The sequence below is a fragment of the Peromyscus californicus genome, unplaced genomic scaffold, assembly GCF_007827085.1.
Source record: "Peromyscus californicus insignis strain IS unplaced genomic scaffold, ASM782708v3 Scaffold_3__1_contigs__length_106647218, whole genome shotgun sequence".
NCBI lineage: Eukaryota > Metazoa > Chordata > Mammalia > Rodentia > Cricetidae > Peromyscus > Peromyscus californicus.
Genome location: NW_026294551.1, coordinates 4,697,698 through 4,716,117, shown reverse-complemented (window position 1 = coordinate 4,716,117; position 18,420 = coordinate 4,697,698). Strand labels below are relative to the sequence as shown.

Sequence of the window (18,420 nt, the reverse complement as noted above, 5' to 3'; positions counted from 1 at the left end):
ACACTATGAGACACCAGTGTCTGTGGTTTCAGCCTCTAGCCTGTGGCACATGATTATGGCAACCAAACAGGTCAAGACCTACAACCTTATGTGCCTTTAGAACTAATTAACATAGACATGGAAACACAGACGTGAGGGTGGCCCACTAGCGACAAATAGACTCCAGAAAAGGTCCTATAAACTAGAAACCATTCTGCACAAAGACCGCAGGACAAGTAAGGTCCCAAATGTCAACCCAAGCACACATTTCCTGCCACCCTCCTGCCTACAGCTTGCTTCTGGCTTCACTGTGGGTCCACCTGGGCCAGAAGTTGTCAGGCCCACCCTCTGGATACACAGCTCAAGATGCATGCCTTTGGCCTATGAGAGGAGAGGAAGGGGGCATATGACAGCTAATACTGTCAGCTTGACAGAATGGAGAATCAGCTGCCAGACAGTCCCTTGGGCTGGGGTCCTGGACTGGATAAACAGGAGGAAGAGAGCTGAGCACCGGCCTTCCTCTCTCTCTGCTTCCTGACTGAGGATATCATGTGACCAGGGCCTCACTCCTGCTGCCCTCCTTCCCCACCATGGACTGCATCCTTGAGCTGTGAGCCAAATAAACCTTTCTTCCTTAGGTTGCTTTTGTTGGAGTATTTTATCAGCAACAGGAAAACTATTTAACACGGGGGGGGGGGGGGGGGGGGGTGGATGCACTTGCCAGGCCAGGCCGGTTCTGAGCTGCACAGCCAAATAAGGAAGCAACAAAGGAGATGTGAACCACACTCCCCAGGCTCTAGGAGGGTGTCCCACCAGGGCATCGCCTGGAAATCCCGCCCACTCTACAAGCTGCAGAAACACCACAACTGCGGACCTGATAAACGGGATAGGGGAGGTGAGTCCAGCCGGCCCTCTGATTAACCGTATGACTCTCTTTCTCTTAATTTCTCTCGGCTTCCATTTCTCCATCTGTAAAGCACGTTCTTATGCCTTACGAGCGATCCCAAAAGCTGGGATTGATCAGGAACTACAGAGGGTTTAGTTAGGGGATTGCTTTATTCCTTCTACGAGAAAAAGGAGGGACCAGTACCACTCCCATACTGCAAGTGAGAAAACTTGGCACAGGGTAGTTAGACCATTTATCCATCATCACGCAGCAAAGATATGATGGGGATGGGGCCTCATCCAGGTAGCGACAAATAGACTCCAGAAAAGGTCCTATAATCATTCAGATCCCACTTCTCAGACGCTGTTTCCTGGTGCCAGCCTTGCTAGCCAGCACTGAGAGAGCTGGACAGTGGCTGCTCTCTTGATACCACAGCTCACCATTTTGTTTTAAACCTCCGGTGGGGGCTAACTAGCTCCCAAGTACTTTGTAACAAATGACCCCAAGACAATAAACTTAAAACAAAACAGGGTCCGGGAGCCCAGGCGCTGTCTGGCCAGGTCTTCCAGTTTAGAAGGAGGACACTGCCATCAATCTGGACTGCCAATCATCTGAAAGGAAGATCTGCCTCAGATTCTCTCGGTTATTTATAGCTGGGACTGTGTGGGCTGTTGGGCCTGTTTCTTTGCTGGCTATCAGCAGGAGGCCACCCTCTGCTCTAGCTAAATAGCCCCCTCCATCAGCAACTCAGAGCTCATCCAACTGCTTTGTCCAAGCCAGCACAGAGAGCAGGGGTGTGTTCTGGCCGGACGGTGTGACAGTCCTATATTAATCATGTCCATTTGATCAGGCACAGTCCCATTTGAGTCTTGGGGAGAGGACCACACTGAGACACAAGGTAGTAGGAGTCATGGAGAACAATCTGGTGGCCTCTGTGTGACATGGTGGTCACACAGTCACATCCCCAGTTTCCAGATGCAGGAAGAATGTCAAGAACAGGCGACAGACACATCCAGGTTCCGTTTAGCATGACAATGTTCTCAACACCTTTGATGTCACGGTACAGAGGTGGACTGGTATCCTGGCTGTGGCAGATCCAGAAGAGAAACCGCACTGGTAATCTGTAAATATCCAGGGAGTCAGCCCTAGGCTGCAGGCTGTGGGAGCCAGGAGACGGAAGCTTCCCTTACTGTTGGGATCCTGTCATCTAGGAGTGTCTAGGCTGCACTGTATGCAGTCAGCACGAGCTGATGAAATACAGAGTAGAGTGGCCAGGGCTGCTGGTCCTGCCTCTACCCAGGGTCACTGTGGGAGGGGGGTCATCAGGCTACACACTGCTGCCTCTCCCATACCTGTCTTTCCTCTTTAAGTCTTTCGTTGATTCTAATTTGTTTTTAATTATGTGTATAAGTGTGTGACTGTATACAGGTTTGTACACCTGAGTACAGTGCTCATGGAATCCAAAGGAAGACATTATTTCCCCACCAAGCTGGAGTTATGGGTAGCTGTAGACGTCTTGACTGCTCTCTCAAACCCTCTGCAAGAACAGTAAGTATTCTTAACCACTGAGCCATCTCTCTACCCATCTGCTTCCTTTGTGTGTGTGTGTGTGTGTGTGTGCATGTGCATGTGCATGTGCATGCATGCATGTGTGTACATGTGTAGGCCAGAGGATGACCTTAGGTGTTGTTCCTCGGGTCTAAGTCATGTACTGCCTTATCTGACTTGTTTTTGTACTGTTGCTGTTTTAACTCGGGTTCTAAGTATCCAACTCAGGTCCCTGGACTTGCAAGCAAGCACTTTACCAACTGCGTCCCGTCCCTGGACCCCCATTTGTCCCTTCATCACAAATGGCTGAGGAGAGAATAAGGCCTCCAAGGAGGTCGATGCATCCTTCCTCCCCTACCTCACCTGTTTGGTCTCTGTTCTAGAATGGCTAGGTTCACACTCAGGCTCTGGAGGGCAGGTAGAATATTGAAACTGCCTGGAGCCCAGACAAGCTTCCAAGCTGAGCCTTGGGAAGAAAGGCCTTTTGTTAGGCGGTAGTGGGAGGGGAGGGCAGTCTCCTCCCTGAATACAAAGCCTGCTGGTGGTGATATCTAATGAAGACTTTTATGATTGTAAAAAAAATTTTTTAAATCAGTCTCAGTGCTTTCAATCCAAGAGCTCATTTGTTCCCTCATTCACGCACTAAATAAGCCCCTAATTAATCTCGAAGCTTGAAGAAAGGAGGCCAGATTGCCGCTTTCTCTGCAAGGACACACTTCATATTTTGGGGGAGTTTGAAGAGCCTCTTGAGCGCTTCCTTCGGTGGTATTTTATCAGCGTTTTAGAGCGGCTTCATTAGGCTGTCGAGGCTGCTAATTGCATTACCATATTTTTAAGCCTCATAGGTGCGGGTCAGGTTTGACATCCTCCAAATTCTCCCATCTACTTGCCAGTTTGACATGTCAGAGACTTCTTGCACAGTTTGCTTCAGGAGCAAGGGAAGGCAAGATGCAACCGCCACCCGCCTCTCAGGGGGGCCTGCTGGCCACCACTGGCAGGACAGTCACTCTCACTTTCCAGACAGAATGTGGCTACAGGATCAGCCTCATGGTGAGCGGCTGTAACCTCAGCATTCAAGGAACTGAAGCAGGGCCTGTGAGACGGCTCAGTGGTAAAGGTACTTACTACCTGCCTCCAAGACTCAGGACTTAACTTTGATCCCCAAGGTTCCCACGGTAGAAGGAAAGAATTTACAGGGAAAAAAGCATAGCTTTAAAAGTTACTGTGATGTCATCCTATGGAGAAAAAGATCCCCCCAATACCCTAGCCAAGGAGAGAGAAACAAAATAAGCCCATGTGTGCATGCATGCATGGCTGTGTCTAGATATAAACATATGTGCACACGTGTGTTTACATAGACATGAATATCTGTATATGTGTGTTTAGACAGATATAAAAATGTAGGCATATATGATAACTAACTGTACATATGTGTGTAGGTAGATAAAAATACATACGCATATATATGATTATGTATTTAGGTAGATATAAATATATGTGCATATATATGAATAACATAGCTATGTTTATATATATAAATATACACACATATATGAATATCTATATATTGCAAAGCTATGAATGTAGATATATGTGTGAGTATAAACATATGCATATATGTATGTAGATGTGAACATATATACATATGCTGTATTAGTTACTTTTCTCATTGTTGTGACCAAATAGTTGAAAAGCATCGAATTAAGGAGCTGCAGAGATGGCACAGCAGTGAAGAGCACTTCCTGCTTTTGCAGAGGATGCAAGCTGCATTCCAATTACTCGTCTCAGGCTGCACACAGCCTCCTGTTACTCCAGCTCCCAGGGATCCGATACCCTCTCACGCCTTCCACGGGCACCTGTACACATGTAGCATACACTCACATTACATATAAACAAAAACTTTTAAATGATTTTTTAAAAGGGACTGGAGATATGGTTCAGGAGTTAAGAGCATTGACTGCTCTTCCAGAGGACCTGGGTTCAGGTTGCAGAAACTACACGGTGGCTCACAACCTGTAACTCCAGTTCCAGGGGATCCAGTGCCCTCTTCTGGCTTCTGTGGCACCAGGCATGAAAGTGGTACACATACTATACAGGCAGGCAGAACACCCATACACATACACTTTTAAACTTTTTTTTTTAATTTAAAAAGCAGGGAAATGATAGGAAATGGTGCTGGGCTATGCATCTCGAGGTCCTGCTTTCCCGGAGAGCCACTTCCTCCAGCTTGGCCCCACCTCCTAAAGGTTTTACAACCTCCCCAAACAGCACCACTAACTGTAAACAAAATGGAAAGCTAGGCCAGGTCAGGGAAGCTTCGGTGAGGAGTGAGGAGTCAGGAGCCCAACTCAGCTGCATGTTCCCAACAAGCAACTTCACCCTTGTGAACATCCATTCCCCATGTGCAGGAATGTCCCTAATGTCCCTCACGACACCCGAGGGCTGCGCGCCTGGTCATGCCTCCTCTTGTGTCCATTGCCTCAGTGGAATAAATGCACAAGGCTTTATGCTTTTGGCATGCGCACAGTCCATGTATGTGCCAAGGAATGCGGCTGGGTAGGTGCCAGGATTCCTCTTTTGAACTTATGGTCCCTCCGGTCCAGCCTTCCTCAGCTTTTCTTTCACTTTTTTCAGTGTGTCCCCAGTGTGCCTCTGTTGTGTCCCGGGACCTAGCATGGATGGATGCTATTCAGGTGCTTGAGAACTCCCTGGGACAATGAAAAAAACACCTACACACAGACACATACACAAGTCTGAACACACCAGCAGCCAACCCTGAGGGCACAGTCCCTCCCTCCTCTCAACCCCTTGCTGTCCCAAGGCAGGGACGTCCTCCTGCTCTGGCCACTCTCCTTCTTGCCCTTCTCTCTGCAGCTGCCAGCCCCCAAGCTATCCTCCACAGTGGACCCATTTCACCTGCTGGAAGACGTACACATGGGACTTTTTAATGACTATTTGCACCCTTCTAAGGTGATGGGCTTTTTGAAAGGCATACTGGAACCTTCCCTTCCCTCTCTCAGAGAGTCACTGGGTGTTCCAATCCAGCAGTCTGCCTCCAGGTTCCTGGGGAGCCAAGGAAGGAGGGTCAAATTTCACACCCGACTCAGGATGTATAATTTATGTGATGGTCACCTGCCTTGGGGACCTTCCCAGAGCCCACCTCAGTTTCATCTGTGAAATGAGAGAGTAACAACTCCCAGCAGGCTGTTTCTTGTGAGGAGTCAATGACCTGTATCATGCAAGACTCGGAGCAAAGCTTGTCCCACTGTGAAAGTCGTTATTGTCATAGTTGTTTTATGTGTGTAGGGAAACAGACGCTGAGAGCAGGACACGGTGGCACACACCCACAACCCCAGCACATGGGAGGCTGAAGAAGGAGGACCACGAGTGCATCCAGCCTGGGCTACTTAGTGCCTTAGTTCTCGGCAGCTTCAGCTACACGGTGAGACCCTGTCTCCATAAAACAAAGGCAGAGACTAGGGAGGTGGCCCAGTCGGTAAAGCAAAGCGTCTGCCGTCTGTCCTCGTTTGCTTTCTGCCGATGTGACGAACACCGGGACCAAATGGCACTGTGGAGCAGAAAAGGTTTATTTCCTATTCCATCCCACCAGGCAGGGAGCCAAGGCAGGAACCTGGAGCAGAAGCTAAGTCACAGACCTCGGAGGAGCACTGCCTACCGACCTGCTTCCCCGGCTGCCTCAGTTACCTTTCAGAGCCAAAGCCCAGCCGCCTAGGAGTGGTACTGCCCACAGTGCGCTGGGCCCCCTCACATCAATCAGCAATCAAAAAAAGGCCCCCCAGACAGGGCCACTGGCCAGTCTGCTGGAGACCGTTCCTCAACTGAGGTTCTCTCCTCCTCGATACGTAAGATTAACTATGGTATCTCCCAAGCCTGAGGACTAGGATTCAGATGCCCAGCCCCGTGTGGAAAGCCAGTACAGCATGCGGCCTGCGAGCTTGTCACCTCAGCCCTCAAGGTGGAGACAGGCAGCTCCCTGGAGCTCACTGGCCGGTTGGTCCAGCCAACTCAGCAAACTCTGGGTCCAACAAGAGACACCGCCTCAAACACTCGGGTGGAAATCAGCTGAGGAAGACGCCTGGTGCTGACCTCTGGTTTCCACACGTGTACCTGCACGTATATGTACACTCACACACCAACTAGTGCACACACACTTATACAAAAAAAAAAAAAAAAAGGAAGTATTAGTAAGAAATACAGTTCTGCACTGTAGTCAATGATAGCTGCTCAGCCGGCTACCTCCCTCCTTCCTGAAAACCCCTCCAGGGTTCACAGTGCCCTTCTTTCAAACTACTGCTGGCTGGAGGTTTGCACTCCCCACTCCCAGCCAGCCAGCCACTCATCCAATTTCATCAGAGGGGAAGAGGGTCCATACAGCTACTCCCCTAAAAAAAACAAAACAACAACAACAACAAAAAAAAAACCATGTGGCCCCAAATCAATTCAATTTGGCAGGACCAGTTTGCATCTGTGTCCAGCAGTAGCCTGTGGTTTCAGGGCAGAATGCAAATGATAAATTCTGGAATTAATAGCATCCAAGATTACTTCAAGTGCAGGAGCTTTCTCTCTGCAGGAAACAGCAGCGACCCTGTCAGCACATACCCTTGACTGTGGGGAGAGCGTTATTTCAGGTGTCTTATCTCGTTCAACATTATTATTTCTCAAGGATAAGATAGCAGTGTGAGCCTATCAGAGCTATCAGCCCTCTGCTGCAGCTGCCTATACTTGGTATTCACGGCCAAAACAGAAAAACCTTCTAGGGATTGTGAAAGCGATCAGAATTTCGGGCAGGGGACAGGTATTTAAAAAAAAAAAAGAAAGAAAGAAGCATGGAAACCAAGTAGGGAAATATTACCTTGATTATGATTAAGGGAGGAACCAAGCACGAAGATTCAAAATGCCTTCTCCCCTCCCCCGCACCCTTCCTCCCCCTGCAAATCATGACTGATGCGATTTCTCGTGGGTTTCAGAGCAAGAGAAGTCACCAGGGCTTCATCTGTTATGTTTATACTGACAGAAATAAATCTCTGCCTTCGGAGGGAGGCTGCCCACTTGGCCCATGCTGTCTGGGGAATCGGGCTGACCCCACCCCAATTCCTCTAGCCTCCATCAACACCCCCACCACCCCCTGTGGATGAACCTAGAAGACATGGACCAAGACACACTTTGGCCTTATTGATCACCAGGCTGTTTCATTACCTCTGTGGACTGTAGATCAATAGGCTCACAGCAACATAATAGACTTTTTAAGAAAATCAATTAAGCAGAATATTCTTCTTTTTTTATTATTACAGAATTGAGTTTGCATGGCCCTTGCATGGATGTGTGGTTTAATGTGTACAGCACAGCTCCCTCCAAGAGCCATCTCATAAGGCGCCAAGGCCAAGCTGCAAAGTGCACTGGCAGCAATAGAAGCTGGCTGAACTTAAGGCTGAAGAGGAATCTCAGGGAAATCAGGGAACCAGCCCAGGAGGTGGCCTTGCTAGAGAGCTGTGAGTAACCCCACTGGTCACCTTGCCTGATCCCTACACATCCTTCTGTGGGCAAAAATCTGTCAGCGTGCCTCATTCATCTTGATTTAAACGACATGGAACTGAAGCTTCTTCAAAAGCTCAGACCGCTCTCTGCATTTCCCATTCAGAAAGCAGGAGGAAGCTGGGCGGGCATAAACATGAAATACGGCCAGGCTGCGGCTGTGCAGGTCTGCCACTGTGCCCCGCGTGCCTCTTCCTCAAAGCCTGCAGAGGAGCACCTGGGGCTCTGGGAAGCCGGGCCCAAGCTTTGTAGGAGATGGGGAGGCTTCTGACACCTGCAGCACCCCTCAGCTGCCCACGAACATTTGGAGAGAGATGCAAATAAATGTGGGGGGGGGGGGCGCATGTGTGGCGTGCAGGTACATGTCGGTGTAAATGCGGGGAGGAGACCGGAGGACCGCCTCCATTGCTGCTCCTCAGGCACCTTCCGCATTTTTTTGGAGACGCGGTCTCCCACCAGCCTGGAAATCTGCCTTGTAGATTGTGCTCCTAGCCAGCAAGCTCCAGGAATCCACCACCCCAGCACCAGTATTCCAAGTGGGAGTGAGGCACCACACCTGGCTTGTACCTGGGGTCTGGGGACCCTAACTCGGGTCCTCATTCAAGCACTCGCCTGACAGCGTTATCTCCCCGGATCCCAAGCTAGGGTTCCCGCAGCTCACTGACACAAAAGCAAATCCAAAGGGCGCTCCAGGGAGTCGAAGCACACAGAGTACTACATGGGGACACACAGAGGTCCTCAGCTGGTGGGGCCAACCCACTCATGATGCCTTCTGCTTCAGCCTTCTTGGCGCTTTCTTCCTGGTCTGCCATGATTATGTATGATGCACATTTTAGAAGAAGAGGAGGAGGAGGAGCAGATTCTCTTCCCCTTTCTGGCAACTCTGAGATAAACCATTCAAATGGCCATGGTGACGTTGTTTGGAGCCCAGCAGGAGAGTGGCCAGAAGTCCAAGGCGCTGCCAAATACAGGGAACCACGTGTCCCAGCCCGTGTAGCATAAATAACCAAGTCATAAACTCCACAGAGAAGCTGAGCGCTGACATTTAAAATTCTCCCTCTGCTTTGTTCTCCTGGTTCATGTCATCGAAATACCAGGATGGAATCTCAGCTGTAATTTATGTCCATTTTGGAGTGGATCTTATTCACCGGCATTTCCTCCTGTCTGTGTCTGGCTGTCTTGAGCCTGTCCTTAGGTAACTCGGGTGCTCTTTCTGCGCCTCCCTTCCTGCCTCAACCCTGGGTAGATACTAAGAGTTAGTTTATTTATTCGTTTATTTATTTGGTGTGCTCGTGTGTGTGTGTGTGTGTGTGTGTGTGCTCACCTAACATGGGAAGGCCAAAGGAGAACACTCCATAACCCTTGCTGGTGTGAGAGATGAATGGCTGGCCGCATTGATCCTCAGCTTCCCTCAGAGGGCAGTTCTGGGGAGATTCCTGGGGTACTGGGGTGCATGCCCCCTATAGGGAAAGGGAAACTGTTAGGAAGAAATACAAATGGAGGTCTTCTAGACCCAGTGATTTGGGGGTGACCACCTTCAAGGTGGATGTATTGATTACTTTTCCAGTGCTGTGGCAAAACACCCTGAGCAAGACAACTAAGAAAAGAAAGCCATTAGGCTGATGGTTCCAGAGGGTTAGAGTCCATGATGGCGGAGCAAAGGCCTGGCAGTGGGAGCAGCTGAGAGCTTGTGTCTTCATCCACAGCAGGAAACAAAGAGCACACTGGGAATGGCAAGGGGCTTTTGAAACCTCAAAGCCCGCCCCCGTGATACACTTCCTCCAACAAAGTCACAACCCCTGATCCTTCCCAAACAGTTCTAACAACTGGGGACCAAGTGTTCAAATATCTGAGCCGCCGCCGGGGGCACTCTTGTGCAAATCACCACAGAGGGTTTTTAGTCACAACAGACTTCACAGTAACTAGAAAGGATCTCAGGCAAACAGTGCATGAGCCATCCAAGGAACCGCGCTGAACCTTCCACACTGAACCACTCAGAGATTCAATGCTAACCCACATGGATACCCGGTTCTGAGACTCTTGGGGAACCCCAAAGGAAGAAGCAGCAGCATCCCATAATAAGCGAGGCAGAAACAACATCTCCCTGTGTGGCCTGTTGGTATAGTTTTCCCCGGAGAACTCTAAAATTTTGTTTTTATAGGTCTTACTATGTATCCCTGGCTGACCTAGAGCTCACTAGGTAGATCAGGCTGGCCTCAAACTCACAAAGATTTGCCTGCCTCTGACTCCTGGGTGCCAGGATTAAAGGCATGTTCTGCCATGTCTGGTGAGAACTTTTGTTTCCCCCTCAGAGAAGGACTCAACTAGACAAGGTATCATTCAATAAATATACACAGGGACCTTCTATGTGCCTTGAGTTCCTCCAAGGAAATATCCTCAGGTTAGCCAGGACAAAGGGTCTACCTTCCAGGGGCCTGTATGCTATGAACAAGACTGATAAAGGCAGCCAAGGCTGGGGCTCCTCAGCAGAGTGTGCCTGATTCAATTGCTCCTCCCCCTCCTCCAGCTAGAGGACTGCCCTGAACACAGTGCAATTTGTTATTAGACAGTTTTCTGTTACTATAACAAACTGTCTAATGCCAGGTAATTATAGAAAGAAAGTTTATTCAGCCCATAGATTTAGCTTTGCTTTGGGAGCACTGCCTATGTGCTGTTGTGACAGGCCTCTTTACATATTACAGGCTGGCCTTAGACTCACAATTCTCCTGTCTCAGTCTCCTAAGTGCTGGGGGGCTGAAAGTCCAACAGCACAGCCCTTCCTGGCAGGTGGAGCTCCTTGACTGCATCACCTCATGGCAGAGGCCATCATGGTGGGCTGTGTGTAAGAAGAGGTTCCACATGCAGACAGGGGCCAGAGCATGGGAAGGGACAGCAGTGACCTTCCACCAAGCCCCGCCTCCAATGTAATCACAGTGAGGACCAAGCTCTCAACACATGAGCATGTGTTGAGGAGGGCACCCTCAAACCATGGCCAAACCACAGCACTCCCCAGAACTTATGGACTGTTGAGAGTTTACGTCACCCTGTATCAGGTTGATGAAAGAGATGCATTGTGGGGCAGGGGCGGGGAGTGGTTTAGTTGTTAAAGTGGTTGCTGCATAAGCTTGAGGACCTGAGTTCTGATCCCTGCACCTGTGTCAAAGCCAGGCCTGGTGGTACATGTCTATTATCCCAGTGTCTGGAGAAGAGACAAATCTCAAAGACCACTGGCCAGCCAGCCTCACCAAGTCAGTGAGCTCCAGGTTCAGTGAGAGACTGTGTCTCAAAAAACAAGGTGTGGAGTATGGTGGTTTGAATGAGAAATGTCCTCTGTTGGCTTGTGTATTTGTACACGTGGTCACCAGTGGGTGGCGTGGCTTGGGAGGAGCCTTGTGGAGGATGTACATTCAACACTGGGGGTGGGCTTTGAGCGGTTATAGTCTTGCCCCACTGCCAGTCGGCTCTCTCTCTGTATTAGATGTGATCTCTCAGCTTCTTGCTCTGACCGCCAGATGCCATGCCTCCCCAGCATTATAAACTCTCCCTCTGGAACCACAATCCGAAAAAAACTCTGGCTCCCCTAAGTCACTTTGGTCATGGTGTTTTAGCACAGCAACACAAAGTGGCTAATACAGAGGGCAGTCGAGGAAGACACCCAGTGTTGACCCCTGGCCTCCACACACATGTACCCACAAAAACACACATAGGAAACGCATGCATTGCACCATGAAACTTTCCATAAGAGCAAACATAAGGGCCTTATAGAAGCTGAGCAGGACCATATTTTACTGGCCTCAAACAACCTTTGCACACCATGCAATTAAGCCTACGGACCATAAGCATTTATGTACACAGTACATGCACACACACACACACACACATACACACACACACAATACAATACACAAACACGCACCCATGCATGCTTACATTTGATTTGCATTAAGTACATTCTCATTTCCTCTATCCTAGGCATTTTTTGCCAGACCCAGCCTAGATCAGTGGTTCTCAATCTGTGGGTCATGGCGCCTTTAGGGGTCGCAGATCAGATATCATGCATATCAAATATTTGCATTATTATTCATAACAGTAGCAAAATTACAGTTATAAAGTAGCAACAAGAGAATTTTGTGGTTGGAGGTCACCACAGCCCAAGGAACTCCAGCGAAGGGTCACAGTGTTAGGAAGGTTGAGAACCACTGCTCCAGATTGTGTTTTAACCTCTGTTGTGTAACAGTTTCCTTTGAGACTGAAATATTCCATCCTGCAGAGTAGCTCTTTAAACAGCAAGGCCAACAACTCAAAATATCTCCAGGAAGTCCCTGAAACTGACCAGATTCACCAGGCCCCTCCCTGCCAGAGTAAGAAATGAAAGCTGAGAGTCAGCCTCAGGAGAGGAAGCTGTGGACGTTCTCCAGCCTCCAGAGCTGCCTGCAGGCTGTGCAGCGCTCCAGGTCCCCATCTTTGTGAGCTGTCACCCAGGCTGGGGTGGGCTTTGGGGATGTGCCTGTCTTTGAATCACTTCTGCTCCTGTAAGTGACCCCAATAAAACTCACGGATTCACCAATTGGACTTGGGTGGTATCTGTACTCTGCTCTCTTGCGGGACCCCTGTCTAGAGTGAGTAGATGAGTGTGTGTGTCTCCCGAGGAAAAGCTTTGTCCTACAACAACCTCTTTTTCACACAACAAAATGACTGATAGGCTGAACAAAGGCCCCTAAGAAACCTGGGTTCTATTTCCACAGCCCTCAGCTGCTGCTTGCATGGAAAAGAGAACTTTGCAAATGTGATTAAAGTTGAAGATTTAGGGCTGGAGAGATGGCCCAAGGATTAAGAGTACGTACTGTTCTTGCGGAGGACTTGAATTTGGTTTACAACACTCACATTAGGCAGCTCTCAACTGCTGTAACTCCAGCTCCAGAGGATCAAACACCCTCTTCTGGAATCCTCGGGCACCTGCACTCACATATGCATATACATGCACCATGCGTGTGCACAATTAGAACTAAATCTTTAAAAAAAAAAAAAGAAAAGTTTAATTTGAGGATTTGGTGATGGTAAGTTAGACCAGGATCACAGAAAGTTCTCATGTAGACTCTTATGAACAGGGCACAAAGGGAGTCTTCAGAGTAGACTCCATGCCTTCAAAACCTTAGATTGTAGTGTAGATAGAGGATGATGCCATGAGCCAAGGAGGGCAGGCAAGGCTAGACCAGGACTCCTCCTAGAGTCTCAGAGTTGCTAAAACCTTGATTTTCTTCTCACAGAACTCACAGGCGACTTCTGAGGGGCCAGGCAGCGGATTAGTAGTGGGATTCTCGCCTAGCATGCACAAGTGTCGGGTTACACTCCTAGCCCCCCTTCAAGAAACACCCTAGCCTTTAGAACTAGAAGATAATAAATTTTATTATCTCAGCAACTGAGCTTTTGGTAATTTGATACAGCAGCTGTAGGGAACTAATACAGCAGTAAAGTGTGTCACAGTCACTCTTTCTGTGATTTGTGATTTTTAACAATAATTTTAATAGAAGAATAAATTTTCATTTAAAGAATCAAATTCAATAAAATATTTCATGTATGCACTAAAATTTGCATTTACAAAACATAAATATTTCTCGCCACAGTCCATGCTGTTTCATTGTTTTAAAGTTGAAACAGAAATAAAAGCTATGTGTGCTCCTACAGATTGATGGGATCGGAGCCAAGCTCTGTTTCTTCGATGATGCCAGCACTGTGCGGTCGTAGTTCATTTCCACTCTGCTGTCTAAATGTAGGGGAATGGGAGTCGGCCAGGGGAGGACATATAAAGACACCTAGGGCCTGAGATAGAGCCCCTTGCCACAAAAACCTGTCCTGAATGAAATCCCAGGAACCCATGTACAAAGTGGATGTGGTGACGCATATCTATAAACCCAGCACTCCTGCAGCAAGATGGGAGACAGAGACAGGGGGACTCCCCGAAATCTCTGAGGCCAGCCCAGAGTACACGGCACACAGGCAGAAACGAGAGACCCTTCTTCAATAAGGTGGGAAGGAGAGAACCAACTCCTGAAAGTTGTCCTTTGACCTCCATATGTACACCCGAGTGCTCGTGCCTGCACATATACACACACACACACAAATAAATGCTTTAAAAATTGTTTACTTTTGTTTTGTTTTTCAGAAAGGGTCTCACTGGTGCTTCCCTGGCCAGCCTAGAACTTGCTGTATAAACTAGTCTGTCCCAGAACTCACAGAGATCCACCTGCTTCTGCCTCCCCAGTGTCGAGATTAAAGGAGTGAGCCTTCATGCCTGGCTCTGTGTGTGTGTGTGTGTGTGTTTGTGTGTGTGTGCATATGTGTGGACGTGTGTAGGTGCCCATGGAGCCCAAAAGAGAGTGTCAGATCTTTTGAAGCTGGAATTACAAGCAGTTATGATTTGCCCAGCATGAGTGCTGGGAACCAAATTCTGGTCTTTGCAAAAGCAGCCAGTGTTCTTAACTATTGAGCCATCTCTCCAGTCTCAACAAATATTTTTTAAAGGCAGTCAGGGTAATCCTGAACAGTCTCAAACCATAAGGAATTGCTTTCCAAAAGAATGCAAAGAACCATTCTGGTGACAGGGGTCAAAGATACATCATTTTAAAAGTGTGTTCATTTGAAGCTTACATTAAGACTCCACAGTGACATAACATGTTTCAGTGTAAACAACTGATGTCCATCAGACTTGGTCAGTGTTAAGGTGTGTGGTGTTTAATAAAGAGCAGACTAGTTTCCATGAGTTTTATTATTGTTTTGAAACTCGCCCTGGGTACTCTGTGTTCTCACTGCCAGCATGTGGAAAGGACAGCTCCTGTGCCTGCCCTGGTACCACACTGGTTTCTCGCTGTCCAGGAAGAAGGAAGGGTGTTCTCTTGGCTCAGAAGCTAAGCTTTCCTTTGACTCTTGGTTGCCAGGGGTCCAGGGGAACATCCAGGGCAGTGGTGGGGCTCTGGTGGCCGTGATGAGAGAACATGTGGGCAGGAGGTCAGAGGAAGAGGAAATTCCATGAGAAAGCCCGAGCCCTTCATAAGCAGAAAGCTGCAGAGATCCTTCTTCTGCCCTACACTGAGCAACCTGCAGAGGATCTATGGGAAGGATCAGCTGATCTCCCAGCAGCAAATGGGTCCCTGTGCAGCCCCTTCTTCAGGGAGCACTCAGCCTGCTGAGCCCAGCCTCCCTGATGGCCCTGCTGAGGCCACCAACTCTTAGATGCCACATATAGGCCTACCTAGAGGAACAGGCCTCAACCAGGAGCTCCTGTCATGGGCCACTTGCTTCTGGTTGACCCTGGGAACCAGGGCATCTGGCTGTCTCCAGGCATGTGGCAGGCCTGAGGAAGGATGAAGTCACCAGGAAGCAGGAACAAGGAGGACAGGAGGACAGGCCGCTCTGCCCAGCATCACCACCTGGCTTCTCCTCTGCAGCGTGCATGTTAGTCGTCACACTCACCACAGCCACTCCCTGTCTCCATAGTGCTCCAAACGTGGGTGGCTTCCTGGTAAAACCAGGGAGGCACCTGTGGGCTTCCTGAACTGGGGACCTGCAGGGCTATAGGATGCACTGGAAGGCCTTGCCAGCAAGCAGCATGACGCTGCACCTGCCCAAGAAAGCCAGTTAGGCCACCATTCTCCCTAAGACAGGGCTTCTTGGTACATCAAATGGCACCTCATCATCTCACCATGTCATCATCCTGAACCCCTTCCCCTGGCACTCCATCCCTCAACCGGGAAGGGTCTTTGCACACCCCTTATGCTTTTAAATTTACACTGATTTGCCCCCCTTCTTGTGTGTGTGTGTGTGCGTGCGCGCGCGCGCGCGCGCGCGCGCACGTGCGCGCGCACATAATCTTGTATAATATTAACAGGACCAGCCTTAATATTATACATCCCAGGTGCGCTCAGGAGAGAGAACTACTAACGGCGAGGACTATTTTCAGGAAATAGAATCTCAGCACACCGAGCTCTATAGTCCACTTGCTTTAATTCCTCCTTTAATAACATCCTTTATACCCAGCTTCAGTTCTGTTCTCGTGCCTAGCTCCTTTCTTGCCTGATTTCTCTCTATACTTATCTATTGCTCCCTCTAAGTTCTATCTTAATTCTCCATCTTAACTCTGCTTCATCTAGGTCCTTTTCATCTTGTTCTTAGCCAGCTAGTACTTCCCCATCTGGCTCTTCCTCATCTTCCATCTCATTCCTCTAGTACTCTCTTCTAGCCCTTCAATCTAGTTCTTCCCATCTCAGTTTGTTCCTCTCAAGTTCTTACCTATCTAGTTCTTCCATTCTCCTTTCTCTTCTCTGTCCCCTTACGTGCCCTGGAAGTCCCGGTACAAAAAGGGAGGGTCTGAGCTAAATTGTGTAAAGCTATTTACTTAACATCCACCTCACCTGGGCAGTGTCTCCTTGTGGAATTTACCTTAAGTCAGGAGACTTGCATGTGGGCTGCTATCACTGTTAGTCCTCGGAAGTTGGGCCCCCCCCCCCCCCCCCCCCCCCCCGGCGGTGTCTCCTGTTAGTCCTTGAAAGTGGCTAAGGGAGATAATCTGATTTCTCTGATAATCAGAGAAAGCCTTTCCTGAGGCAGTTCTCCAATTCCTGGAATGTGTATGTCTAAAGAGTGATCAGTCCACACTGTTAGCCCTTCTAAGGGAAAAGTCAATTGGGAAAACTATGAAGGCACACATGAATTTCCTAACAGAACACAGCTGATATATAACAAGCCAAATAACACCAAAAACTCCTTGGAATTTGGCTTCCTCTGGAGGAATTCCCTGATCCCTCCAGGTAGTGACTTTGCTATAACCAGCTGAGTTCTTATGATATATTCCTGCGGCCCGCAGCACTATAACACATATGTGGAGCTCAGATGACTTTTAAGAGTCAGTTCTCTTCTACCACGTGGGTCCTGACTAGGGTTGTCTGGCTTTTACCCATTGAATCACCTTGCCAAGCTTTGGCCTATTCAGTTTGATTTTAGGGAAAAGGTCTCCAGATGTAACTCAGGCTGCCCTAGCACTCACTATGTAGGCTGGCCTCAAACTCAGCAATCCTCCTTCCCCAGCCTCCCCAGTGCTGAAATTATGAACAAGAGCTGCCACTCCAGCCATAGCTTTGGCCTTTGACCAGGAGCTTTCTGGAGAGGTAACGACTTTCAGTAGTGCCCCTGGGGAGTCATTTAGAGGCTTTAGGGGCTATTCTAGGGGTCACCAGGACCAGCGCTCCATTCTGAATTGTGCTGGAGTGAGAACTGGGTGGGATGGGGAGTGGTGGGCAGGAGTATTTCCCACCCTGTCGGAATGCAAATCACTGGCAGCTGAGATGAACGATCCTGCAGGATGGCAGGCAGGGTTCCCAGTGGGAGACATTTGTCATTTCCACTCTCCAGCAAGACCCCCCCACCCCCACCCCGCCTCTGCCATCCCTCCTCTCCTCCCTCCCATCCTCTGCCATCCCTTCTCCCCCTCCCTCCCATCCAGGTAGCTCCAGCAGGCACAGGTGCCCCAGACAAACAAAGGCAGCTCCCTGCCCCCATCTTCTCCTGTCAGAGGAGACTCTGTCTGGCCTGGTGCCACCTTGGATGTGGATTGCCCAGACTGTGCACAGGACAGCACCTCTTGGGCATAAGGCAATGGCCCTTTGTCTCTTCAGGGATAATACGAAGCCTCATACCTCTCTCCTCTGTGGGCTTCCCGGCTAATTGGCAAGTGTGTGCTCTGTGGCTGTGCAGCTAAGATTTTCCATGATGTCAGCAGAGCTCCAAGGTGCCTGGATTCAACCATCAGACACAGAGCGGGGAGGGAAGTGTCGGGCCTGGTTGTGTTACAGTGAGAATTAGCATCCTGCTTGCCCCTCTCCCGCTGCTGTAGAAATGGCTGATGAAGGGATAGCTGGGTGAATCTCCCTGAGACTGTGACGTTGCCAGAAATCCAACACAAACCATCCGGGCATCTCCTGTTCGGAGCTCCTCATCTTGAGAGCAGAAAATGGAGAGCATCACACACAGGACAGGACTCAAGTGTTCCAGACCAAGTGCCAAGAAGTAACATTTCACAAAGTCTGAATGAGAAGCCTTTCCTCAGTCCTGGGGACCCTTCCTCAGTCCTGGGGAACTGCTCCACCTGGCCAGCTGCCTTCCAGTGCTTGGAGCTGATTCCCCAGTGATGTTGAGCTGGGCTAGTGCATCATACCCTCCTCCCTCTCCCTCCCCCTCCTCTTCCCACCCATCCTACCCTTCCTTCCTCAAAGCCGGCCTCCACACTGGGGGCCCAACACGCATTTCCCTGCTGAATGAAAAAGCAAGCACAGAAAGTTCCTTGTAGGACTGAGGCAGGGCAGAAAGACAGAAAATATAAAAGGGTATGAGGAGAAAAAGAAGGCCTGGGGAACTAGCTTGCACTTCCTGCTGAATGAAAGTCAAGAAATTTCAGCATGTGC

At 49.2% G+C, this 18,420-nt stretch overlaps 1 long non-coding RNA gene across 8 annotated transcripts in view; it reads right to left on the bottom strand.

Annotated features, from left to right (window-relative positions):
- Positions 1–18,153, bottom strand: part of LOC128121802 (uncharacterized) — a 93,043-nt gene extending 74,890 nt beyond the window's left edge. For all 8 annotated transcript variants that reach the window (XR_008222261.1, XR_008222264.1, XR_008222259.1 and 5 more), the window contains exon 1: positions 17,656–18,153. This is a non-coding gene — a long non-coding RNA (uncharacterized LOC128121802). The remainder of the gene's footprint in view (positions 1–17,655) is intronic.
- Between the last annotated feature and the right edge of the window lie 267 nt (positions 18,154–18,420).